At 40.4% G+C, this 27,565-nt stretch overlaps 1 pseudogene; it reads left to right on the top strand.

Moving 5' to 3' along the window:
- The window catches only part of LOC149148011 (dynamin-related protein 3A-like), a 63,171-nt pseudogene that overhangs the window by 25,425 nt on the left and 10,181 nt on the right, over positions 1-27,565 (top strand).

Genomic DNA, 27,565 nt, shown 5'->3' with positions numbered 1-27,565 from the left:
TGTTTGGTTAACTAATGTTGAACTTGGGTCAAGCCCCATGTAGCCAACAAATGGTTCCATTGTCGAGATTGGAATTTGCATAAGAGATGTGTGATGTCGTATCATTGGAATCCAACTAAGAAAGAGATTGGAGACTGGTTGGATAGGAAGATCCACGAATGCGTGGTGTAGGAGAACAAAGATCTGCGACTGACAAAGGAAATGTGGCTAGATAGGTACCTATATATATAAATCCATGAGATCTTTTTCTCTTCCTTTCTGGTTGAGCTATACGAGTGGATCACAAAGCTAGCGGATAGCCAAGGAAGGTGGAGATGTGATGGTCTTATTGTTTGGACCCCAGAGTTAGTACAAACACTGGAAGCCTTTGAGGATAAGATCGCCCAACTTGTTCATCATTGGCTTGATCACATCATAGGAGGATTTGTGATTGAATTCGAGGTCAATAACTAGTTCGCTACAGCGAGGCAAAGTGACACTTTTTCAAAGGTTCGTGAGGTAAGTACTTGAAGTCTTTGAATACCTGGATTAAAATTTTATTGTGCGAAAAATGGGTTATGCAACTACCTTGATGTTCAAAGCTACACGAAGTGGAAAGACTTACGGGAACGAAGGGAGAAAGGGTCCTGAATATAGTCCATTAATTTCACATCCACTAGGTGATGAAGAGGGAGTAGCGTAGGCTTCTCTGCGAAGTGAAATTCAGTTAATAAGACAAGGATTCTCGTGACTGCCACCTCCACCCACACCACCTCCAACTTCACCACCATCACCTATGACTTCACCCATACCACCACCACCTCCACCACAGTTCAGCATGGCAAATTCAGTGAAGTTGCCTTTGTTTAAAGGCTTGGGAAATGAGGACCCAAACTAGTTCTAGTTCGTTGTGAAAGCTATATGGGAAGCTTAGGGCATCACGGATGATCACATGAAGAAGGCAACATTGGCTAGTGCTTTGCAGGATCATGCGCTAACCTAGTAAATCAAGTACTCTAATGATAACCCAAATGTTGAGGTTGCATAAATCTAGACCATGCTGAATAATGAATTCAGTAGGCCTAAATCTAAGGCACAATCGATTGTGGGGTTCAAGGAAATCACGATGAAACCAGGTGAGACACCTTGGGAATTATATAACAGATTGAAGTGTAAAATCCGTGAAGCTAATATGAACTTAACAGATGGAAAACACCATCAATGGTTCATGGCTTCGCTCCTGCCACACCTAAGGGTTACGCTATCACAACAGAAGATTACAACTCAAGCAGAGGCCTTAGAGGTTGCAATGAGACTGAATGAAACACTGATGCAAGATCCAAATCTAGGGTTTCAACAGATCCATGCATAGTTGCAAAATCTTTGCCTTGAAATGTAAAGTTTGAAGCAGGACATAACAGTTTGACTGGAGGTACACAGAGAGGTATGGTGCCTGAAATGAAAGGGTTAGGGGCATGACAAAGACCATTGCCCAGTCTTTGAAAACTATATTGCAGGAAGGGAACCAATGTCTTTGTGTCGGAGGCCCAAGCAAGACCAAGCATGGGGCTTGCATTTTGGTGCACTATATGTTAGATAGTAGGAAAACATACGATGGATAACTATCATTTACTGCATAAGTTTATACAAACACCACAATAATTTTTCTACAACTTCTGTAGTTCGGTAGGGCATGATGAGTGAAACTACAGAAGTTATGAATTGATGATGGACAGAACAACCATCTATAGGGTTCAAGAAGAAATGTGACCCCCTGACCAGATCACTGGGATGGCGCAAACATGATTTCAGGGGCCTAGACAAGGCCAAGGCAGAGGAGGAACTAGTAGAGGTCGGGGACAACTAATCTGCTACAATTGCAGAGGACCAGGACATTGTGCCTGTGATTGCACTAGCCCAACGTGTCCGTCGTGAAAATATTGCACTCTGTTTGATCATGAAACGGAGGAGTGTCCTACGCTGGTAGCAATGATACGTGACAAAGGGGAATTACCACCTCAGCTGAATCAAAACCTATATATGATGAGGTCTGAGCCTCACGAAGAGGATCTAAACATGAATATAGTGCTTCAAAGTGGAATTGCAATAGGGGATGATAAGGGGGAACAACCCAAAGACAACACATGGGTTCGCAAAGCTTCACGAAGGAGGCTGAATTTGATTTGGATCACACACGTGAAACGTTCATGGAACCAAAGAAGAGCTTCGCTAAGGCCTCCACCTCAGGGAGGAAGGATAAGCCTAATCAGGAAATTGACCCTTCTATGCTTACGGCATTTCTAGAGACCTGCATGAAGCTGCTATGCGATAGCATGGTCATGAACAGATTACAAGACCTTATAAATAGATGCGCCGGAAGCACTTCGGGTGAACCGTGCATGGTACAAAAGATTGGTAAGAATAAAACAAGGACGAGATGAGAGATGAGGCTGACCACACAGATAAGAGAATATGAAATGGATCAGGTTATTTTGGATCTAGGGTTAGATGCGAACGTCCTACGAAGAAGACTCAGGAATGAAGGGAAGACCTACACTACAGTGGTGTCCAATTCAGTTAAGGATGGAAAATCAGCAAAAGATCATCCCCATGGGGTGACTGTAGATATTGAAGGCACCAGTGCATTGGATGACTTTGAGGTAATAGAAATTGTGGATGACAACCACTCCTACCCTGCGCTCCTTGGCACTGATTGGGCTACTGATATGAATAGGGTAATCAATCTAAAATTGAAAGATGATATTTTAAAATAAATCACTTTGCATAATAGTACCCCTAGATCTTGTTGAAGGATCGCGCTATACTGAACCAATCTAGGATTATGAGAGCAATGACGATTTGGACTGTATATATAAGATAACAGCATGAGACCAAGATTGGGTGAATCCAAAAGCGGATGGATGAACTACATGGGATCACGAGAGTTCTTGCACTTCAGACTCTCATGAAGAATTAATTCACTGGAAGAATCGGTTACATGAAGTAACCACGCTAAGCTGTAACATGATGGCCTGGTCGTTGTGCTATGTGTCGTTAGAGGTAGGAAATCTACCCACTTATGATGGCCTGAATGATGTAGATATATTTTTGGATGCATTTGAGAGGGAGGTACTAGAGAAGTAGCGCTTCCAGGCTTTGGACTAGGCACTATGCGCTATGCCCACAAGATGGTGGGGTATGCAAAAGGGTAGCTTTGATGATTGGTGCAAGTGTAGGAGGATGATAAGAACATGCTTTGGGAAGCCGAAGGTACGAATGACACAAAAGTATGATAGGAAGGACGATCCGCACACACACTTGGCCAAATGGTCTCAGGCTTATGGAGCGAAGCCCCAACCTGAATGGGTGCACTTGTTCTGTCACACCTTGGATGTCATCCCGATGAACTGGTACTTAGAAATAGAGCTCTGCCATGGTACAAGTGACTTTGATATTCCGCGCGAAGGATTCATAATGACATTCAGCTTTGAAGATGGTTTTGACTGTATTGATGGGGTGCTACAAGAAGTGAAAGCAATAATCTTTAGGATACCGCGGGATCCTTTAGACCTGATTCAACCTGGTTAGACTACTCAATTGAGTAACATGCTGGAATGCTATAACGTAACCGCTAAAGAAGAAGATGAGGATCATCAAAAGATTAACATCCCTGAAACAGAAGGTCACCACAAGGTTGAGGGACCACAGATTGAGAATCCTGATATAACCGCACCATTGAAAATGAAACAGGTAAATATTGGTACGGAGGCAGAGCCCAAATTTGTGAAGATTGGAGATTACTAGGATGACGTGACAGTGGATAAGGTCACTGAATTGCTCCACAAATACCAATATTTGTTTTCTACCAAGTATACAGATCTAAAAGGGATAATAGGAGACCTTGGTGTTATGAAGATCACATTGAAGCTCGATGCAAAACCGGTTAAACAAAGACCTTACCATATTAATCTGAATTATAATGAGAAGGTCCACTTAGAGCTAGACAAGATGCTCATAGCAGGCATCATTGAGCCCGTAGAAGAATCTAATTAGGTTAGTCCAATGGTGGTAGAGGAAAAGAAGCAGAAGGATGAAATAAGAATATGCGTAGATCTCAGGGAAGTTGAATGATGCTTATGTACATGATCCTTTCCCAACTTCGTTCACTAATGAAGTGATGGACAATGTAGGTGGCGAGGAAGCATATTCCTTCACTGATCAGTTCTCCGGATACCATTAGATCAAAATCGCAATGGAGGATAGGAGAAAGACTACTTTTGCGATTGACTGGGGGTGTTTTCAGTTCACTGTAATGCCTTTCGTATTGAAGAATGTGCATGTTATTTATTCACGTATAGTAATTGCGACGTTCAAGGAATTTATTCATAAGTTCTTGGAAGTGTAATTTGATGACTTGACTATGTTTGGGCTGGTGAAACGCCATGTGGAAAGTTTTCACATGATGCTAGATACCTGTCAAAGATACTAGATCACGCTCAATCTAAAGAAATGCCTATTTTGTGTTCCTTTTTGGACCTTGTTGGGTCATGTGGTTTATAGATAGAGACTGATGGTAGATCCCACAAATATCATGGTGATACTTAACTTAGAAGCACCTAGGAGTGTGAAACAGCTACACACTACCATAGGACATACTGGATATTATAGAAATTTTATCAAAGGCTACGCCCCGATCACCGCACCTATGGAGAAGTTGTTGAAAAAGGATGTCACATTCTACTGGAATGAGGATTGTAAGAAAAGCTTGGATGTATTGAAAGACAATATGGTAACCGCATTGAGTCTAGTCTTCCCGAATTGGAAGAAGGAGTTTCATGTACATGTCGACGCATCATATATAGCACTGGGAGCAGTACTAACACTGGCTGGCGGAGGAGACTTGGACCATCTTATAGCATTCACAAGCCATGGTATACGCGCTCCAGAATTTTAGACACTATTTTTTGGGTGGCCATTTTAATATGTATACAAATCATTCCGTGTTGAAATACTTGGTCAATAAGACTGTGTTAGGGGGGAGAATTTGTAGGTGGTTTTTATTGTCCCAGGAGTATGATTTTGAAGTTATTGGGAAACCTAGACGACTGAACGCGGGACCAGACCGTCTTTCACGCATCAAAACAAGGGAAGATCCCACTAATTTGGAGGAGGGATTTCTTGACGAGCATATATTTGCAGTGCGTGTCGCGGATGGTCACTTTGAAGACATCATACACTTCCTAACGACAGGAACTGCCCCGGAAGGATACACTGTCTAGCATAAGAAGGAATTAGTGGTGCGCGTGGCAGATTTTTCTGTCATTGTTGGGCACTTGTACAAATTGGGGTCTGAAAAAATATTGTGATGATATATACCAAATTTTGAAAGGATCAGTATCCTCGTGGACACTTGTGGGGGCACCGCAGGAGGACATTATGCAGGGAGAGCTGCCGTGCCGAAGATTATACGCGCAAGGTTGTGGTGGCCAACCCTCCATTAGGATTCAAAAGCTTACTACAAAGTGTGCGATGTGTGTCAAAGGACTAGCAGGCCATCGCAGAGGGATGAGCTACCTCTGAATCCACAAATGATGTTACAACCCTTTGAGAAATGGGCAATATATTTTGTGGGACCCATTCAACCCCAAGGGAAGAAGACGGGAGCAAGGTACATTATCACCACGATGGAGTATTTGACTCGATGGGCGGAGGAACAACCTATAAAGGATTGTACAGGAATCACTGCTGTAAAGTTCCTCTTTGAGTATGTACTGACGCAATTTTGGTGTCCATAGATTTTGATGAGTGATCGCGGTACGCACTTTCTGAATGAGATGATCAATGCGTTGATGGAGGAATTTTAGGTATATCAGCAAAATAGCATGTCTTATCACCCATAGGCTAACGAGACAGCCGAAGCATTCAATAAAGTGCTAGAGAATGCATTGACCAAGGTTTGCAACACTCAACGAAGTGATTGGGACCTGTGCATACCCATAGTACTATGGGCCTATCGAATGACATGCAAGAAGTTTATTGGACAGACACCCTTTAGGCTTGTATATGTTGTTGAAGCAATGATGCCCATGGAATACATTATGCCTATTCTGTGCATATCACCACTCGCGGGTATGAAGGATCACTGGAAGAGAGGCTCGTGCAGCTGGCTGAGCTTGAGGAAGAAATATTTCTAGCTGGATTTCACCAACAGGTCCAAAAGCAATGCGAAAAAGCATGGCATGATTGGCACATTAAGTTGTGCACCTTTAAGGTAAATGACCTAGTTTTGTTATATGACAGGAAGTTTGATAAATTTCCAGGGAAATTTAGAATGCATTGGTTAGGGCCCTATGTCATTAAGGAGATTATCGACGGAGGAGAAGTTCAGTTGGTCAAATTGAATGGAGATCGCTTCCCAGGAAATGTGAATGGTAGTCGATTGAAGCCATACACTGGTGGTTCGGCCATGTGACTATATGAAGGTAGCACAATCTTAGTGCTCCAGGTAGTTGAAAGAAGGTGCGGGACTATAAACTACACTGCATGGGTTGGGGAGCTGCACGATTGGAGGGTTGTATGAAGCAAGGAAGTGTCACAAGGTTCACGACAATGAGAAGGAGACTGCACTATCAAGGGAGAAATCACGTAGGTCAGCCAGAAAGTGACCATTAAAGTCACTGTTCATGATTTGATGGGAGAAATGTGGCCAAATGGAGCGGGTGACTGACATTTAAGATGAAATTAATGGGTCAGATCCTTGACAATCTACCACCAATCTGGAATTAATGAACTGAATGTGGGGGGAAAAATCGGATTTGAATTCAAAATTCCCTATAAATTATAGGTGGCTACCCAGTGAAAAACACTTGGCATTTTGAGAATTGAGGTATTGAGCTCTCAGGTACACATGAAACAAGAATTATTTGAGGCTCTGATAGTGAGTGCAGCGTTTGAGAACTTACCAAAGATGACACGAGCACTGTTGAATAACATTATGTTGACACCTGCAATAGCTATGGACACCAAAGTAATGACAGCAGAGGAGTCGGTGCCGGAAATTTTTATGGAGGTAGAAGAAGTTGCTCTAGAGGCTGCCGAAGTATTAGTGGAAGTCCCTAAATCACCAAGGATGACGAGACCAAAGCCCACCCCAACCAAGGAGAATGTGAAAAATAAGAAGGGAAAGTAGCCTGCAATACCGATGTGTGCATCACCGAGAAGAAACCCACCAAAGGACAAGCCCACTGCACAGGAAAAGGACAAAGCCATCAATATGGAGCTGGAGGAGGAAGAAATCGAAGACATCCTGATGGATGATGAGGATGTGGGGATAGACGTGGAGGAAGTGTAAGCCCGAGGTGCTAACCCTATCACTTGGTTACTTGAGTACGTCCCTCCAAGCAAAGGCAAGACCAAGGTACCGAAAGACATCGATGATAGCAAGGTCCCCTTGCAAACCCCTCTGCTACTGGATGAGATTGTTTGTGAAGGACTGCGCTTGGGGCGGGTTCTTCTATGAAAACTCGAAGACTAGGACTTGGCTGACCATGAGAAGTTCCCACACTTGGTGACCGAGCAACTGATGTGCCGCATTATTAATACAACCACCGGGATGACTGCATTGGAGCTGCAAAGGTGGCTCAAAGGAGTAGACAAGGCAGGTCTACTCAACCTGCTATGGGTGTCGCACTACAACCTCACCCCGATTACAGTCTTGGTCATCAAGTAGCTACTATGCTTGGTACATGATGGGTGTCTATGGCTAGATGAGCTAATACCCATCGCTGACAGATTAATCCATAGGATCACACAATTGCCCTACATAGGAGAAAATCTGGCCATGATGTTTGGTGGAAAAGGTAGTGAGCAGGCCCTTGAGGAGGCCATGAAGGAGAATTTTAAGATGGTGAAGAAGCCACGTGGATATGCCATATCAAGCGTCAGTGACACTACTATAAAGGTGGCTATGCAGATTTTGGTAGGGAAGGTTATGAGTAAGTGTCGCACCAATGAGGTGTCGGCACCTATCGTTGTGCTAGAAGCCTAGTGCATAGGAGGGGTCCAATTCAATTGGGTGGACTATCTTTGTGGTGAGTTCCTCGCGAACTTCCATGAGGCATAGGAGCTCAACAAGACATTCCAATACGTGTGGCTCTTGTTGTCTATTGTGTTGGTAGCATGGGAGCTATGAGAGGATAGTTGATTCCCTTCGATCGTGCCAAACCTACTAGAAGAAGAAAAGTACGCTTCACTGTGGGCAACCAAGGATGCGCAACACATCAAGGACAACAAGATATTCTGTATATTGATGTAGATGAATGTTTGCATGGCCATCAATCGCAAAGCATAGTTGTCGCCTGTTATCACTCAGATTTTCCTTGAAGTTGTAATAATAAGGAAAGGGGTCCGAGGTAACCACAAACCAACTTTTAAGTACATAATCTAGCCAATCTGTACTCATAGTGTGCTCTCTCTATGAGATTTAGCTTTTTTTAGATACATATTAGGCTTGTTATGAAATCTCGAGGGTTTTTTTATTGTGTTTGGTGGTGGAATTCAGGAGCAAATGGATAGAACTGAGTATTTTAGGCCATTGGGCTATGGAGTCAATTGAATATGGCCTAACTAGATTTGGCTTTTCAACAAAGGATGGCTTCACAGGGCAAGATAGCTAAACAGGGAACAAATGGTAACTTGAAAGGATGTGATGAACTTGAAAGGGAAGAAGGACAATTAAGAATCCTTCAACATGTTTTAAGAGGGGGCAACTTGAATGATCACTAATAAAAAGCAATTAAGAATTTCTTATTAAATGACCAAAATGATAAACTAAGAAGTAGGAGCAGTTAAGAATTCCTTGCCTATGATAGTTTAGAAGAAAACATTTAGAATAAAAATGATTTTAAAGACATGTTGCACTTAAGCACTTTCTGAATTATACTTTTTCGTTTTAATATTCAGATATGAAACACAGTTGAAATATTAAACAGGAAAAGAATAACACATGAGATATAGAATACTTATTTTTCGGGTGTTTGACATATGAATCCTGTGAAAATTCCTTTGTATTATTTCTTCATCCAGCCAGCCAAAAATTGTCCAACAGTACTTCTATTCCAAAATAATTAGTCTTACAGAAATGTCTAAGAATCCACCCTCAATACTCCGAATGAGGGAGTATTTATACAAAAATTTACAATAAAATATATCATAAAAAAGAGAGATATATTCTAGGATGACTAACTATATGTTACATGAAAATAGAGACAAATGGTCTCGAAGATAGAAGATAAAGTAAATTGATGGCTTGTTGTCGCTATTTTTGTGAATGAGTTGGAGGCAGGCCCTATGATTGGGCATCTTGTTGTCTTCTTTGTAATTTTGTGCTGGCTGTTCTGTTTTTCATCTTCTTACTAATACTCTTTGACCTGTTCTGATACTCTTTACTTGTTTGATCCTCATTCACCCTCTTTTATCACAATTGAATATGGTAAATACTGAAAATTTATCTTTTTACCAAGGCAAATTACAAAATTTCTGTCATATCCGTCCGCCAATCTTCCTTTGGTATTCTAGTTCTTTGAAGTTTCCTAAAGATTTCATTAGCTTCAGTGTATTTGATAAAATTAAGCTAAACTGGAAACAAATGTCATCAATTTATCATTAATTACTAAAGGACTGGGAAGCCCTTTGCTCTTCAAAATGCCAAATTTCTCCATAAAATCATTAATTTCTTCTTGCATGTTTTCGCATCTCCTTTCCAAATTTTGCATCAAAGACCTTTTGGTCAATACCTTCTTGATTTCCAGAATAGTCTCGGTTCTATCTTCAATACCCAACTCTTCTAGCTAGTACTTATTTTTTCTATTCAAAAAATTTATTAGCCTGGTGGCTTCCTCGGGCTTCCTTCCTAATTCTTCCTTAGTTCTCTGGATTTCTTCTAGAGCTACTTTTACCAAATCAATCTGTTCAAAAATTATTTTTAATGATGGCCAAGCATCATTTATTGACTGAGTGATGTTGGTCCAAAGAATCTTCCTAATGTATGCTAAGGGCTTGTCAAAGGTGAGGTCCTTCTCTAGTGCTTTCACCTGCTGAGTTAATCCTTTATTCTCCCTCACCTTTTCAGCAAAATTTATTTTTGAAAGATCATATTTTTGTTCTAAGGTAACAAATTGTTCTTTTACCTTCTGCAATTCAAGGACTTGGAGCTTCATCTCCTCCATTGACTTCATTAATTCTTCTATGCTCAAACCTGAAGTACCTACCTATGCTATTTCAGCTGGTGCTATTCCTGTGATTGTACTTGTAATTACTTCTGTTGTGACCAAGGGAACATTTGGTTCCAGAGCTATTCCAAGTGTTAAAGGGGCTACTATGGAGACTATTGGTATCACATTTCGAGGCTGAGAGGTCGAATCTCCCTGCCTATTTTTCAATGAATTTTCTAATTCTTGTTCAGTCTCCTTCAACTGTTCATTTAGCTTTAGGACTAAGTCCATAAGCTCTTCTTCAAACCTCTTTTGGATGACTTCAGTAGTTTGTGGATGCCTTGATGGAGGAAACTTCAACTCCTTTCTTAAGGCAGCTATGTCTTCATCTTTTTTCTTTATTAAGGCCTCTACTGCCTTTACATCCTTTGGGTTATGACCCAACCCAATAACCAACTCGTCCAATGATTTAATTCTATTGTCTTTAGCCTGTGAGGAGGATCTTTCTAGCTGTAACTGAGTAGTTGTATTATTCAAAGAATTTTCTAATCTTTGGGCCATCATAGCTTTGCTCGTTAATGTAGAATACACCATTTCCTCTGTCTGCTTGTGTAGCTCATTCTGATACAGGGGATGAATGTCCTTTACCATGACCTCAAAATCTGTTTGAAGGTAATATGCAATTGTCTGAGGCTGTTTTACTTTGGGCTTGAAGAAGCTCATTTACATTTTTCCCTCCTTAATGTAATAGGCTAACATCAACCTATTCTGATTGGTGGGAGCCATTTTCAAATACTAACTGTAGACCTGGATCCTTAATGGTTCATTTTTAGCCTTTATTTCTTTGAATTTCTTTTTAATATCTAGGTTCTCATTTCCTAGAGACCTTAAGGATAACACTTCAGCACTTTGTTTCCTTTCCAGTTCCTGTCTCTGTGAGCTAGAAGGTGCCCCACATGCTGGGAAACTTTGTTGGCTATCTGCACCTTCTTTTCTTTGACTTTCTGTAGTTTCTTCAAAAATTTCCTCTTCTGAGTGAGGATTTAGCCTGTGCCTTTTAGCACCAGGCTGTTCTAATGGACCACTGGCAGGGGTAGCTACTTCCCTGTCTCCCTTTTTGTTCTTTTCCTCATTCAGAGGAGTCTGCAAAATTGGGGGCTCTCCCTTGTTGACTTGAGTTGGGTGGGCTTGTGTTTGAGCCTGTTCTTGAGAAGTTTCAGGCTGTTTAGACATGGTTGATTGTTCTATTGCTTGAGTGATGGTCTCTTTTTCCCTTCCCTGTGATGTCTCTACAAATGGTGCATTGGTCTCCTGTGAGTTCCCTGTTGAGGCACTAATCCCTGATGCTGACCTTTGAGAAGTCTCAAATTGCACTTGTCCAAAAGAATCTAGGTCAAGTGTCTTTTCAAGATCCTTCATTACATTTTCTATGTTGACCTGCTCACTATCTATTTCTACTAGGGTCCCTTCCCTCCATTCATCCATATTAGAAAATTGTTCAATCTCTGGGATTTTGTGATGCAAGTATGGTGATAGTCTATTTTTCATCCTTCTATTGTAGATGAAACTATGAGGGTCATATGGAGTCCAACTAAAACTTTTGTTTAATTTTAGATCATCTTATAGAATTTTCTCTGTTGATTCCCATGCTTCCCTAGTGTTGCAGACAAATGGGCCTAAGTGATCCTTGATTCTGAGTTGTGCTTTCTTCTTGGCCTTAGTAAAATGAATCAAATATGAGTTTATCTTCTGTCTATAATATCCAATGCAAACAGTGTCATTGGAACATATCTAGGTAGCTTGAATGGGATAACTCACACCCATATACCCTGATTTTTGTGTGATTTTGGTATAAATACCAATCACCCACTTTGTACTGTTTGGAGAGCCAAAGGATCCTTTTGATGTCATCACTAATTCTGGGAGGGGAATTCCCTATCAGCAAGGTGGTCACTTGGTGGACAAATTGATTAATGAACTCATTATAGGAATAAGGGCAAGCGAAAGATCTATGGAAGATGGAAGTCCAAAAGATGACAAACCTTGGATTACCCTTAGTATCAAGTTTCTTGACAGAAAATGGGAATTTTCCTGATTGATAGTAGAGGATTGATATATAAAGGTGGAAAACTTGAAAACCCTTTCATTCTCCAGTCTCATGAATTGGTCATGAATTTTATCAGTTATATATTAGGCATAATTGTACTTGATAGCAGGAGGCTAGCCAGGGGTAAAGATAGACATCAACACTAGGGTCAATTCATCCACATATTCACTAGTTTTGAATCCCATGACTGCAGCTATCATTTCAACTATGATTTTATTTGTATATGTGAAGAAAACTGACATATAAGGAGGGGCATCTTTAGGCTGATACTTTTGCAATATGAAAGTCTCACAGAGGTGATTAAGTTCAAATTTGGATAATTTAGTTGATTTCAAAAGTAAATTTCCAATGTAAATGGGGGTGAGGGCCTGACTAGGATGAAATTGCAGCATATAATTTATTGATTTAGTAGTTATTGTGAAAAGGATAGTTTGGTTGGGAGACATGACTGCTCTATGGATGGGGTCATAGTTTGCATGGCACTGATGGATTATGTAAGGGAAAGCATGCACAGAGGGGAGAAAGTACATTAGGAGGTTGGATTCCCACAGTCCCATGGAATAATAGCCATTCAAGTAGTTATATCTGCATTGGCAAAACACTTTGAGGTGGTCTTTGTCAGTGACTAGGTCTTTTATTTGAAAGTCTTTATCTGCCAAAGGCAGATAGTCTAAATCACGATGAGGGGTGGTAATGGGAGAAACTTTTAGGGCTACCGGGGTTTCCATTATGGTTCTTGTGGATTCAGAAAAGGAACTAAGGTTTTCTTTGTAAAATTGGTGAAACCAAGGGTCTGGGGAACTTGAATTACAAAAGTAGTAACAGAATTATTGTTGGGAAAAGTATCCAATACGGAATGACCCTATCCCACTCTAAGGGTGATAGTACCTCAGCAACAACTGAATGAAAAGCTATTCAAGATTACTTCTTTATGAGACGAGAGAGAGAAGAGAAAGGGGATCCACTAACCGTTATCTTCCGCTAATGGTTGATCCAATCTTCCCTGTTTACTGCTTGTTCCTAGCTTCTTGCTCTTTCACCGGCCCAGCTACACAAAGATCCTGTAAAAGCACAAGAAAAGGAAACTACAAGAAGCATACATCCATAATCGATTCAGGGATTAGAATAAATCAAATATACAAGCATCAATTCACCATTGAGACACATGCATATAGAAGAACCTCAAATACTTTATTAATGGAAGAAGTAAAGTTTTGAGAGTGTTACAACCATAATAGGCCCAATCCAGCAACACCTCCCAGCAAAAAGAAATCTCCTCTTCACCTCCTTCAAGAAAATCACCCAATAGTTCTATACTCAAACCAACAACACTTCCTTACTTGCACAAAATTCCAGCCTCTATAGACCTCATGAGAGAGCTCTATATATAGAAGTTTTAGAGAAAGGATGAGTCAGCTTGAGACTGACATGAAGCTGACTAGTGTCCTCTCCCACTTCAGTTATTCTTCAGTTCTTGAGTCCACTTGGAGTCTCTTGCTTCCACTTGGAGATCTAGATCCTCTTACTCATCACAAGGCGAATTCCTTGATCCAAGTGTCATTTTGGAAGCTTCCCGGGCATTTGACACCTTGCAGAATGACTGTGCCACTTGGCCAATCTCGCCCAGCGCAAGCAGACTTCATTGCTTTTGACATTCAGCGCAGGTACAGAGTGGAGCAGTTGACATTCAGCGCAGATGCTCAGTGGAGCAGCTGACATGATCTAGAAATAGCTTGTTTTTGAGTGTTTTCAGGTGGAGAACTGATTTTCAGTGCTGTGGTTTGCTGACCTTGTTCCTCTAGGGGTAGGAACAACATGTTTAGGGACTTTGGATCCCTCAGATTATTGACATTTCATGCTTCATGCTGTTAGGCACAAACATGTCTATAACAGTTGCCCCCTAAAGTATGAGGTCGTTTATCGGGTGAAATGCTTTATCAGGAGGATCCGAAGTTCATTCAATCGCTGAGAGGTGCCCTGTAATAAAATACAATACAATACATTATTTTTCATTCTGCTTTCATGATCTAGCTGAGGCGGGCATTCCCATGCTCAGCTTTATAAATTCATTTTGGTACATATAACAGACGACCGTCTGATGATAGACTGATAATTCTCTGCTGAAATTATCATCCTTTGAGTAGGATGATCATCTGCTGCAATAATGTACATATCAAATGTCTTTATATTTCCTGAATATATATCGCAGCCTGGATGGATGAAACTAGATCCGGGGTCTTCAAACTCGTTCGATCTTCACTCTAAGTACAAGTCGATCCATGTGAGAATTGCGCTGAAGTCGAACATGGAAAGACATCGCTTGATTACCGGTCAATAATGTAAACCGTTAACAAGTGCGAGAGGAATCACCAATAATGACAATGACCCTCAAGGTACTATAGTACAATTCATGTGGTGTGAATAAAGGACTTGGTGTCGAACACCACACAAAATCTTCTGGTCGAAGGTCATTGATGTATACCTATCGCCGAAAGTGAGAAACTTGCCATTGAGGCATGCAAGCTTCAAAGTACTGGGGGGTTTGTCCCTAGATCAACTTCCTGGATAATGAGCTGAAGTCGACAAGAAGCGATCCGTCAAAGGAGGGCCTTAATGAATCCCACATCAGTGACACGGAACGGAGCTAATGATTTTAGTGGAGGTGAAAACAATCTGTGAGATATGATTCAGGGTGGCGATCATGGGTGGATGAAGGATAATGTATGGCAGTGGATGGGACACGGTTGACTCTTTCTGAACACATCTCTTGAACATATAACGACACTGATGTGATGGATCGGTAGCATTACCCCAAATACGGATGGTTTGGCGAGGACCATGGTGATGAGACCGGTGAATGAAACAACCCAACCCGATGTGATACGGAGGACAAAGTGTCATGTTCAAGAGCGACTCGCTACCATTAAAGCTTTGAGGTTCTCCCAATTTTTCCCCAGTCATTTCTGACCAGTACCTCTTTATTTTTGTCAAGCTTGAGGAGGATAACATATGCTTGTTCTATAACCTGCCCTTCGGGCAAGCCCATCGCTATGTTTTAACGAGCTTAGCGATAGGGAAACTCGTTCTTGTCTAAAGACAAGTTTGTCGCTATTTAATCATTTTAACGAGTCTAGCGACAAAGACAACTCGGTCCTTTTCATTTTTAGAGAGTCTGAAAAGGTACAGAAAGTTAACTCCAAAATTCCTTTTTCGTCATCTAATCCCTTAAGTCCGAAAAAGTATAAAACAATACAGAAGGGATGAATTTTCGATAACTTTAATGAGCCGAATAAAACAAGCGCTCGACCTTTTTGTGCAATAATCCCTCAGGTCCAAAAAGATTAAAATCTAAAGGAGGGATAGCTCTTCCGGTCCTTTTAACGAGCTGGAAGGCCAAAACTCGGCAAACTTTTCATATTTTACGAGTCAATTGAAAAGAGCTCAAAGAAGACTCGTCTTTTGAGGAATGAGTGATAAACAAGGATAGCAGCAGATTCCAGGTACAGGTTGGAATTTTCCAATCACGGCAGTGTCACAAGGATGGCTAAGTGAAATCACTCTTCGCAGCCGTTCCTAAAAATGGGTAAACAATCGTATGGGAGTGAACGATCGGCCAAATGGAATGGAGGTGGCGGGTGCAAACACGACCAAGGCTTTTTATGGCTAATAAATTTACGATCACAATGGTTATTTACCAAAATAGGTTCTTTTTTTAGATAAAAATGAGCTTAAACTCTGGGGGAAACATTGCTCACTGCTTTTATTTATTTTTTAACGAGCATGAAGACCGCGTTAAAACTGCTCTGATCTTGCGTTTATTTTTTAACGAGCATGAACTTTATGCTAAAACTGCTCGATATACCAGTCATAAGATAAGAAATGTCTCCTGTGAGATATCTATTTTTTATAGAGCTTCATCTTCACTAAGCTTTGCTCCCTCTCATCCTTTCTTTATGCAAGTTTGGAAACGGCTAATCCCAAAAACAGATAAATAACCTCCCCTAGCTTGCACTCCAAAAGGTTTGCATGCCCCCAGGTATAAAGTACAATTTCAAGGCTGCCCCTACTTATCCGATAAAACATTTGTTTTAAAGGGTGAGGCTTGCCTCTTTCTTGTTACCCAAAGATGGTTCTATTTGCTGCCGCAAATCAATCTCTTTCTTTGGCGATGTCTACTAATCTTTTCAGATAGGACAAAGGTGAATGACTAAAACTCGTCAAACACATAACTTTTACCAAAGAATTTTATTCCAGAACAACCCCTCTTCCAAATACGGACGGGGTACGGACTAGTCATATTCTTTCGCGGAAATTTTACTTTATACCCAAGGTTTCCTCTGCCCGAAACAGACCAGGATGCATGCCCCCTGGGTTCCAGTCCCATCTTTCTGAATCACTCGCACTCATCGGGAAGGAGGACTGGGGGTGGAGACATTTCTTGAGTGAATAGACCATTGAGGGTTGGTATTTGACTATTTGCGATGCGTGATCCTGGAAATGAAAGTTGGTCTATGAGCTTGACCACCCTTCCTTCATGTGGAAAACACATTACTCTAAAGAGTGAGGAGACTATAGCTCCCATGCAATATATATAGTCTCGTCCAAGGAGTAGGTTATAATCCAAGGGTCCTTGAATGACCATCACGTTCATTTGAACGGTCTTCCCTTTCAATGTAACAGGCACATTGGGGAGGATCCCTAATGGTCGACTGGTTCCTTTGTCAAAGCCCGAGAGATTTCTTATCTCAGGCAAAAGCGCTGGGGAACCCAGTGCTTTCCAAGCAACAGAGGAAAGGATACTCACAGATGCCCCTTCATCAATAATAGTTCCAGCCATCACCATTCTATAAATTTGGACTATGATTCTGAATGGTATACTCGCTGGTAACCGGGGTCTGCCTAGTTGGTTCCAATCAAAGGACACAACCAGGTTGCTTGGTGGTGGGACCGAATACACGGCCGGATACGACCCTGACGATGTTCCTTCCTGCGATAAAGGAATGGGCACATTGCCCTGATGCTCATCAGAATCTATGTTGATGAAAAGAATCTGGATGGTGTCATCCTTATTCTCTTCAGTGAGGGTGTCATTTGAAGATGAATCTTCAGTGACGGTGTCATTTGAGGATGAAGCCTTTGAAGGAAGAACTGGGTCAACTGCCGTATCGACCTTTAGACTTTCGTCTGGTCTGGATTCAGTAGGTTCATTTTCAATGACTGACGCTTCAGCTGACCACTTGAGCGGGCCAGCTGTGTTTTCAACCAACGAAGGACTTGGCACGAGTTTTTTGTATCTAGGAGGAAGTCTCAACGGTGAAACCGGACGATCTTCCAAAACTCTCTTCGCTTCGTTTAAGAAGGGACAACGGTGGATGGCATGATCGCCTTCACACAGTCTACAGGGGGATCTTGCTCCCCCCTTTTGTCTTGAACCTTCACTTTCGCTAGTTGACAGTAAGCACTCAACCTGGCTATCAGTGGTTGATGCTCCCGAATTGTGCAACCGAGGGGACCAGTCCCTTAGTATCTGGGGAATACAGGGACAATCTCTATGGAAGTGGTCTCCTTTACATATGACACATGGCGATTTAGGCCCGGTCTGTGCTGTGTGTGGATTTTTGCTAGATGTCTTTTGCTTGCCCCCAGTCGCCTTAGGCTCCTTCTTCTTCTTCTCTTTCTTCTTCTTTTCCTTCTTCTCCATGGGAGCTTGGCTTTTGCCGGCTCTACCTTTCGAAGATGAAGGATTGGAGGAAGGGTTAGAGGAAGTAGAAGGCTGGTGGGAAGCTCTAGACTCATCTAACTGTTGACTCGACTGTTCAGGAACCATGGTGTTCTGAACTACATTGGTTGAGAATAGCCAAATAGGCAGGCCAATTGTCAGTCCTGGAAGCGACAATGTGGCCATGTGGGGTGCACCAACTTCTCCCCAAGAGGAGAAAGGACTAGGATTTCCATCATGTGGAATTCCTTGGTTGGGGCATTCCATGTTCTCAACCTAAAGATCAACGCGGGAATAGAAGGTGATTATGTTCCGTTTAAAATAAATTTTATAACGACGCTTAGACACAACTTGCTTTTTCACTTTTTAAGAGTTGAGAAAAAGCTAAAGATGACTCTAGTCTCCTTCGATGTTTTAACGAGCCCGAAGTGACAAATGCTCGGATGGACTTTTTCAGTTATAGAGTTTGAAAAAGGCCAAAAGAAACTGCTCTGGAGTTCTAGGCAGAGGGTGTGCCAAACCTTTCGCAAAACCACAGAATACGTTTTACGGTACGAGTGGTCGATCTTCGTGAATGCTGTGTTCACTGCATTGCGATCAGTAGGGCGGCCGACACGGTTTCCTATGGATAAAGGCTTTGAACCTATAGGGGTCTCCCAATATATACGCGACGGTACGTGGGAGCACAAGTCCGTATTGATACTTATCGCTTCACCGTGGAGGAATCACCCAACCACTCAACGCTAAGATATCACGTTTAACGACGCCGGAACACATCTCTAGCTTAGACCTCTATGTGTTTGCGTTATGTTTCAATGCGTTGTTATGTAAATTCAATTTATTTTAAGGTTGATCTTGTTTAGCAGTTTGCCTTTATGGATCACCACGAGATGTATAGTAACACTCCTAAATGCAGTCTAAGATGATAAGCAAGCTTTTCAATCTTTCAACTTTGAAAATCTTAACTACTGAGGGAAAAGAAAGATAACACCTTTTCACACAGATCATAGAGCACACACTAATGCATTTTTTCCCTAAATCAACATGCAAACTGTCATAATGCACATGCACAATGCAAGTATTTCATTTCTCTTTCTTAATGTTGGTGCAATACAAAAAGAAAGCTGTTGTATAACTTTGAATTCAATTTCAAGTGAAAGCAAACAAGCTTGTCCAAAATCAAAAGACACCTTAAGATTTACTTGTTTCGACACTAGAAATATATAAATTCAAACCATAAGACGAACGCAAAAGCTCAATCAGCTATGAACAACAAATAAACTAACTCTTAAGATCAAAACGACACTTTATCACAGGTCTAGATCTAAGAGGCCACAGCAAGACTAGTTCACTTTTCGTTATGGGAAACTGTAAATGCACAAGAAATACACAAAGAACAAACACAGTTTCTTTATACAACCGAGGCGGAATAGTGACAAGGAAAGTTGGTTTCAGATAGGCACATTGACTGGTAACAGGCAACACAACAAGAGTGAAAACAGGGCAAGAAACAGTAGTAAACCCCAGTAGCACAAGGCAAGACTGGTCCAGCGCAGGTGGGACACTGTCTGTTTGACCTTCAGCGCAGGTAGCCCCTTCGGGAACTGCGCTGAAATGCAGACAACCTTTGTATAGCCTGCACTGAAGAACGAAACTTTCGTTTCTCTTGGTTTCCGGGTCACAGATTGCTCAAAAATTCACAGTTTTTGCTCAAATCAGAAGCTATCAGTCAAGGACACACTAAGGGATGAAAGGAGGATGAAAAGCTATCACTAAGAGCTTATTAGAGTCCTTGTGGATCAGCTCTTCAAATCATAAACTTGCCCAGAAACTGAGCTAGAGTAGCTGCCCTCTACTTTGTATTTGAAAGATCCAAATACAGTTTGATTCGGTACTCCCTTTGTTTATGAAATGAATAGAAAAAACACAAACAACCAACAAGATACGATCCCCAGCGGAGTCGCCAATTTGTTGTTGGGAAAAGTATCCAATTGGAATGACCCTATCCCACTCTAAGGGTGATAGTACCTCAGCAAAAACTGAATGCAAAGCTATTCAAGATTACTTCTTTATGAGACGAGAGAGAGAAGAGAAAGGGGATCCACTAACCGTTATCTTCCGCTAATGGTTGATCCAATCTTCCCTCTTTACTGCTTGTTCCTAGCTTCTTGCTCTTTCACCGGCCCAGCTACACAAAGATCCTGTAAAAGCACAAGAAAAGGAAACTACAAGAAGCATACATCCATAATCGATTCAGGGATTAGAATAAATCAAATATACAAGCATCAATTCACCATTGAGACACATGCATATAGAAGAACCTCAAATACTTTATTAATGGAAGAAGTAAAGTTCTAAGAGTGTTACAACCATAATAGGCCCAATCCAGCAACACCTCCTAGCAGAAAGAAATCTCCTCTTCACCTCCTTCAAGCAAATCACCCAATAGTTCTATACTCAAACCAACAGCACTTCCTTACTTGCACAAAATTCCAGCCTCTATAGACCTCATGAGAGAGCTCTATATATAGAAGTTTTAGAGAAAGGATGAGTCAGCTTGAGACTGACATGAAGCTGACTAGTGTCCTCTCCCACTTTAGTTATTCTTCAGTTCTTGAGTCCACTTGGAGTCTCTTGCTTCCACTTGGAGATCTAGATCCTCTTACTCATCACAAGGCGAATTCCTTGATCCAAGTGTCATTTTGGAAGCTTCCCGGGCATTTGACACCTTGCAGAATGACTGTGCCACTTGGCCAATCTCGCCCAGCGCAGGTAGCCTTCATTGCTTTTGACATTCAACACAGGTACAGAGTGGAGCAGTTGACATTCAACGCAGATGCTCAGTGGAGCAGCTGACATGATCCAGAAATAGCTTGTTTTTGAGTGTTTTCAGGTGGAGAACTGATTTTCAGTGCTATGGTTTGCTGACCTTGTTCCTCTAGGGGTAGGAACAACATGTTTAGGGACTTTGGATCCCTCAAATTATTGACATTTCATGCTTCATGTTGTTAGGCACAAAAATGTCTATAACAAGAATTATGGTGAATTTTGGCTTTTTTAATCAATTTGCAGTGGAAAACAAGTATTTTCAGGGTTTTCTTGATAGGAAATTGGTAAATACCTGCTTTTGGGGGTTGGACAACGAAATGCAGGTACTGGGTGTGGTTGGATGGCTCTGGTGATGTCGGCTGCAAAGATTGAAGCTGGTTGGCAGTTGAAAGCTTAAGCTGGTTGACCTCGACGTTTTGTTTGAATGGGAGTACAAGTTCGCAAAGTAAAATAATGAAAATGATTTGTTTTGTTTTATATACAAATTCAAGGATTGGTGGGTTTCAGGATTTGGACGGGTGACGTCAACGGGCGAGCGACGTGATGTTTTGTCATTTAGTGGGACGCGATAAGTGGTTTATATCGCATCGCTTATGGAGGGGAGGAAGTATTTGGGCTTGAGCCAGCGATTGCATAGAATGATTGACGTGTGGCGAAGGCACTGTACATAAAACCGCTTTGCGATCGCGCGCTAACGTGCAGTCACAAAGGGTCGTTTGATATGAACGACAACTATTGGATATGGTAGGTGTGATTGGATGATTATTGGGGATGCGAAGTGACGGCGGTTTAATGAAGGCGGGCCAGACCTAATTAAGGATTATTTAATCGTATCAGGGGTGACAGGATTGGTCGGGAAGGCTATTAATTAACCGTGAGGGTTAATTAATCCCTTTTTAATGTGGTGGGGGTTGGGGTTCTGTATGCGTTACTAATTAACTCATTAATCCCTATTTAAAATGAATTATGGTTATATTTTAACCAAAGGGACGGGATATATAGTATTTCAGGATTTTTACATAGTTTAAAGTAATACAGGAATGGGTAGATTTTCATAGGGGATCTATATATTAATAATTTAATAGTTAATATGACATAATGAAAAGGAAAAGCCCTAAGCATAACATATTTGATGTGCGTATCTAAACTTAGGTTGGAGTGAAAAAGATGGTTTTTATGGAAAATATTGTGATTTTCCTAAGTAAATAAAATTTTACTTAGGAAAAAATGTATTAAGGGAATGAATGATTTGTGAATGGGTGTGATGATTTATTGGGCCGAGGGTCCGGTCCCTCCGAAAGTTAGAGAAATGCTTTGAGCTCCTCAAATTTAATAAATACCTTGGCACTTAGAAGAAATTAGTGAAACTTTAGGGAAATGAGTAGGGGAGTTAATTATTCTGACTTTGCTTGCTTGATATGTCTTTCATGTATTGCTTACCTTTTCCTTATGATGATAGTAAAAGATTTACACATTTACATTTATCATTCATCATATGTTCTTCTGCAACCATCATCTACCTACCCTACCTACTTAACCTAGCATTTTTACTTCTTTGTTAGGGTGCACTTAGACTGGAAAACCCTTATCAAACTTTCTTTTCTTTTACATGGTAATGCCTATCTAATTCTACACTTATTACATCCAAGGGCTCAGATTAAATTGTTGAGCTCCTTTTTTCACTCTACCTATCTACTTATCTACGAATATTACATTGTTTGGTCAGATCTTTATTCTCTATTTCTACAACATGAAATTCAAATATGAACTAGCCAAGTTTAAACTGTTTGACTATTCATGAATTGTGGCATAGGTGACAAGCTGCACACAATTGTTTATTACATAAAAGTGAGAAAGTAGTGGCATTTAGACTTGCACACTTTCCTGGTCTTTCTTTTTTTGGGGGTTCATTTTCTTTTCATTTTTTGACCATTTTTTATTCATTTTACCCTTTGATTTTTCTTTTAGGGTATACCTTCTTTACATTTTTTAATTTTTTATTTTTCACAAATATGGAAAACCTTTGCAATAAGTAAAGGTATGAACATATTACATAGCTGATCAAGTCAATCATGATATATGACACCTATTGGTATAGGGGCATAACATTGCCTATGATGTTTTCCAACCTGTAGGGCTACGTGGAGTTAAAGGCAGATTTTCACCATGTGTCCATTAGGGCACAAAAAGACCCTGCACAGACATGGTATGACTTGCCTTACCTAGAAACAGATAATGCCATTGATGCATTACTTGATCGTTGGTCGACAGAATGGCACACTACAGCAAACTTGGTGGTGGGAGGGAGCAAGTCCCCCACACAACATAAGAAAGTAGTGTTGAAGGCACGATTGAAGCCCTAGTTGGATGAGGCTTACGTGGTCACAACCTCTATTGAAGGAAATCTTGTGAATCTACAAGCAACTTAGCAAAAGCTTCAAGTCAACAATTCAGGAGTAGTGACTAACCAGATGGTTGAAGACGCGAAGCAGGCAGCTGCACAGTGCACTACTGAGGTTGCAGTCATAGAGATTGAGTTGGGAGGTCTTCAAGCTAAGATCTCCACACCTGCAGAGTGACTTGAGGGCGAGTGAAGATGTTTGTGTTAGGGGCCTATTGGGAACGAAATCCCCCAAGGATAGTTTTGGGGTTAAAATCCCATGTTTTGGGTCAAGTTTTGTAATAAAGTTTTAAAGTCTCCACATTTTGTGGTTGTCGAGCATGAAAGTGTCATGAGTCATAAAGGGTTGTCTACCCTTATTTTGTAAAGTGTAAAGTTGGATGTAAAGATATACCCATGGTCCATGGACCATGGTAGTGTATAAAAAGAGGTAAGTAAGCTCGCTCTAAGTAGCTTTGGAAGGAAGAAGTCTTAAGCGATAAGGAGGAAGTATGTAGAGAAGTCTAAGTTTTAGGTCTTAGTGTGGGTAGAGGCTCTGTAGCTAAGTGCACAGAGGCCTAGGGTGGAAGTCTGCAGTTGAGTGCATAGATCCCTACAGCTGTGTGCGTAGGGCAGATAGAGTCTGTAATCATCTAAGGATATCAATAAAGAGAAGCATTCTACAAATTCTGGGTCTTTGTTTCTTGTTAATGCATCTTGTCATATTGTGTATGAATTTCATTTATAATTCTTATGTGATGCAAAAATGTATGTAATTAAGTTGGGTAACTAAACGCAAGTAAGATATTTGTTTACGTTGCGCTAACCGTGATCATTTAATAAGATAAGTAAGACACTTAAGATAATTTGGGAATCTGCATAATACGATGCCCTAGTAGCGTGAAAGTACCTAAACCACAGGTCAGGACTACGTGAAGGTCAATCGTACCCCTTTGTGGAGGTACCAAAGGGAGGAATAAAGGGCTAGACAGACAGATCCCTAGAACTTAATGACCTATGTAAAAGCAGGAATAGAAGGAATATCCCGGCATCACGACCATCTCAGGGTGCGGAAACTTGGTTCCAGCATCCCCCCATACTGCTTCAGGTGAGTCTTTGGTCTGTGCTCCATGGGTTGATGCCGAAAGGGCCAATAGTGTAGGGATTTGTTTGGCTAACTAACGCTGAACCTAGGTCAATCCCCACACAACCAACACTAATGTATCATTTTATGTGAGGAAGAGTGGATCCGAAACCATGGATAAAATGTTCATTGATGTTTAGGAAGTTGTGGATAATATTTGGGCCTATGGAAAGCTTCAAAATCAAAATATCCATGTAAATATGGAAACAAATCAACAAAAGAAGAAATAAAAAAGAAAATCATTTGATCTGAATCTAAACTTTTCTTCTTCTTCAAATTTTATAGGTCGCTAGTCAAAATTTTCTGAGTTACACAATTTTCCTCAGCAAAATAATATTACACATGTAGTTGATATTTTTTCCTTTCATGAGATGATGGATGGTTTTGACATGGTGTTTCTTGAGGATGATATTATGAAATATGTGGTGTATGCACACATTATGTAGAGCATTTTGTTGACATTTATCAAAATTTTCTAATTGTTGTCAAAATTTGTCACATTACTAATTCATTGAACAAGAACACACGACACATTCTCCAAATTTTTATTTTTAGACTAATTATCCATCTGTAGAAGAATGTGAGAGATTGAACTAAGTGTTCTACAGGGGTATTTATGAAGAAAAAGTCTTTTAGTCTATTTATGAAAAGGAACTAGTTGTTATACAACTTAAACAAAATGTTGAAATTACTAATTTAGAAGTAATTTTTCCCATCAATTTTATGATCTCGTAGATTATTATATGACAATCTTCCCTGATCAGGAAAAAACATCATTTCTAGGGTATGTATCAAATTTTATGTCTGAGGATTTCATGTAATGCATACCTATTCTTATTTTCAGTTTTCAGAAGCATAAAGGTATAAGGTCCAACACCCAAATGTTGGGTTTGTAACATTGGAAGGTTGACTTCACTTTAAGGAATTTATCCATGTTTTTATATAAGAGTTGTACATAAATAAATTGATATGTTGAGCATTTAATTTTCAATTGTAGAATCTTTGCTTTAGTAAATAGAAGCAAGCATAAAGGTCCAGAAGGCAAGGATTTCAGAGTGATTTAGTTTTTAGAAGTTTTGAGAAAATTGGAAGCAATTTCAGGATGCCAAACTCCATGCCCAACAAAGGCCACTAGTCTATAGTTCTTAGTGCCTTTCAGGAAAAGTGTTATCCCTGAATGGAGCCAATATGTTGTAAATTAGTAAGGTACAACTAAAATGTCAAAGATTAAAAAAAAATGGATTCGAGCTAGGAACCAAATTCGCAGAAAAACGATCTATGCTTCACATATTTCAAAAATTAAAGGAAGACATGAAGGTGTCATGATAACATTTCTCCTCTCACTGAGGCATGGAAGAAAAGGTACAACTTGAAAATTAATTTTCAATACTATTCCAAGCCTAATATAAGAATATACAATAGTCTTCTAGAGGCTTTACCACACTCTGCTAGAGAGATAATTTTGAAGGAGAAGGGGTTTTATACTTATAATAAACAAGGAACTGTGGGACTATGTTATGATAATATATGGAGACCTTGAGGTTGTTGATGGTGAAGAAGGAACAGATATTCAAGAAGGATCCTTTCCAAATCACAATGGGTCCAAACTTCTAAAATTGGATGGAAAGTTAACTTTTGGGCTGCTCTTAATGTTCCTATTACCAACAAAGACAAAATGGATCGGAAACAACTAAATTCAGGTGTGTACTACATGAAAAACTACATATATTGTTTACTTGAAAATATGCAACAAATGAGTTTGAGTCAACAAGAAGTCAAGAAAATTTTGAGGGACTTTTACAACCAACAACCTGGCAAAGCTACATGACTAATATTTCAGCTTGAACAATATGCTGATGTATATCTCAATGTTGGAATAACTAATAAAAATGAGGAATATAACTCTAATAGAGGAGAATTTAGGAATGGTGTTGAGCCAAAAAGTGATTTCAAACTTTCTTCAAAGACTGGATGTGAAAAGGCTGCAAAAGAAAATGTAACACAAACTGGGCCATACATGAAATTTAACATGTCACAACTGAGAAGAGAGGAGGTAGAGGAGGATAAAAAATTAAGATGCCACGAGGAACCTAGTATTTTCCTGACAATCTATACTAGATCTATAAGTGGCGCTCAAGAAAAATGGAAATTAGATTCTACAGTTTCTAGAGCCAAGAAAAGGTAAAGTAGGTATACGTGGCCAAAAGAAGGAATCCTTTTAGGTGCAGTTCCACAACAAAAGAACTCTCTACTTGATTTGGTGTCTTCTAAAGGATTCCTGATTGTTGCCTCTACCCCAATGATAGGTACTATTCATGTTGTTTCTCAAGGACTTAGTTTGAACTCTAACAGAGAAATGCATCCATTCTAAGTGTGGAGAAAGACTGAAGAGGGTCTGTGCCAAATTACTCATGAACTAAACTATGAGGGTTTCTGTATCCTACTAGCAATGTCAGAGTTGTGGAAACATAATCTTTTTCCATGAGATGAATATAATGCACAACCATTTGTTACTTATGGCAGCAATATAATGAATGAAAAGATCTAACACAAGAAATTTGAAGCACAAAATCCAAGTAGAGCAGAGTGTCAAAGAAAAAAATCTGAGCAGAGGAGAATTTCCACGAATAGCGGAGCAAGGTCATAGAAATATCCTAACTATTGGAAATATAATTAAAATATATCTCCACCTTTAGAATATTTAGGGAAATTCATTATTCCCATAATCAAAAAATCACAGGACATATTTTCCCAGCTGGGAAGTGCCTCCACAATTTATTTACCTCAGGTGGTCATGGTGGGCATCCAGAGTAGTGGGAAATATAGCATTCTAGAGGCTCTTGTTGGCTGATATTTTCTCCCAAGAGAAGCTGACATTTTCACTCAAAAACCTTTGCTTCTACAACTCGTTCAACTTCCTCATAGGGAGGATGGCTCATTATCAGAAAGTACTGAGTGGAGGGGAGTTTTTGCACCTTAATGGAAACCGATTTTTCGATTTCAGTGCCATATAAAGGGAAATTTAGGCTGAGACATAGAAGGAAGTGGGGTTAAACAAAGGTCTATCTAACAAAAAAGTAAGGTTAATAATATGTTGGATTAGGGGGGCTTGACCCAGGTTGGGAGTTAGTTGTGCCAACCAACAAAACCGTACACTACTGGCCCTTTTAGCAACAACCAGTGTAGCGTAGGTTAC

This window comes from Pinus tabuliformis, chromosome 9 (assembly GCF_031772625.1).
Source record: "Pinus tabuliformis cultivar Carrire ecotype Pingquan chromosome 9, CPIR1, whole genome shotgun sequence".
NCBI classification, from domain to species: Eukaryota; Viridiplantae; Streptophyta; class Pinopsida; order Pinales; family Pinaceae; genus Pinus; species Pinus tabuliformis.
This window is presented reverse-complemented; position numbering and strand designations above follow the sequence as displayed.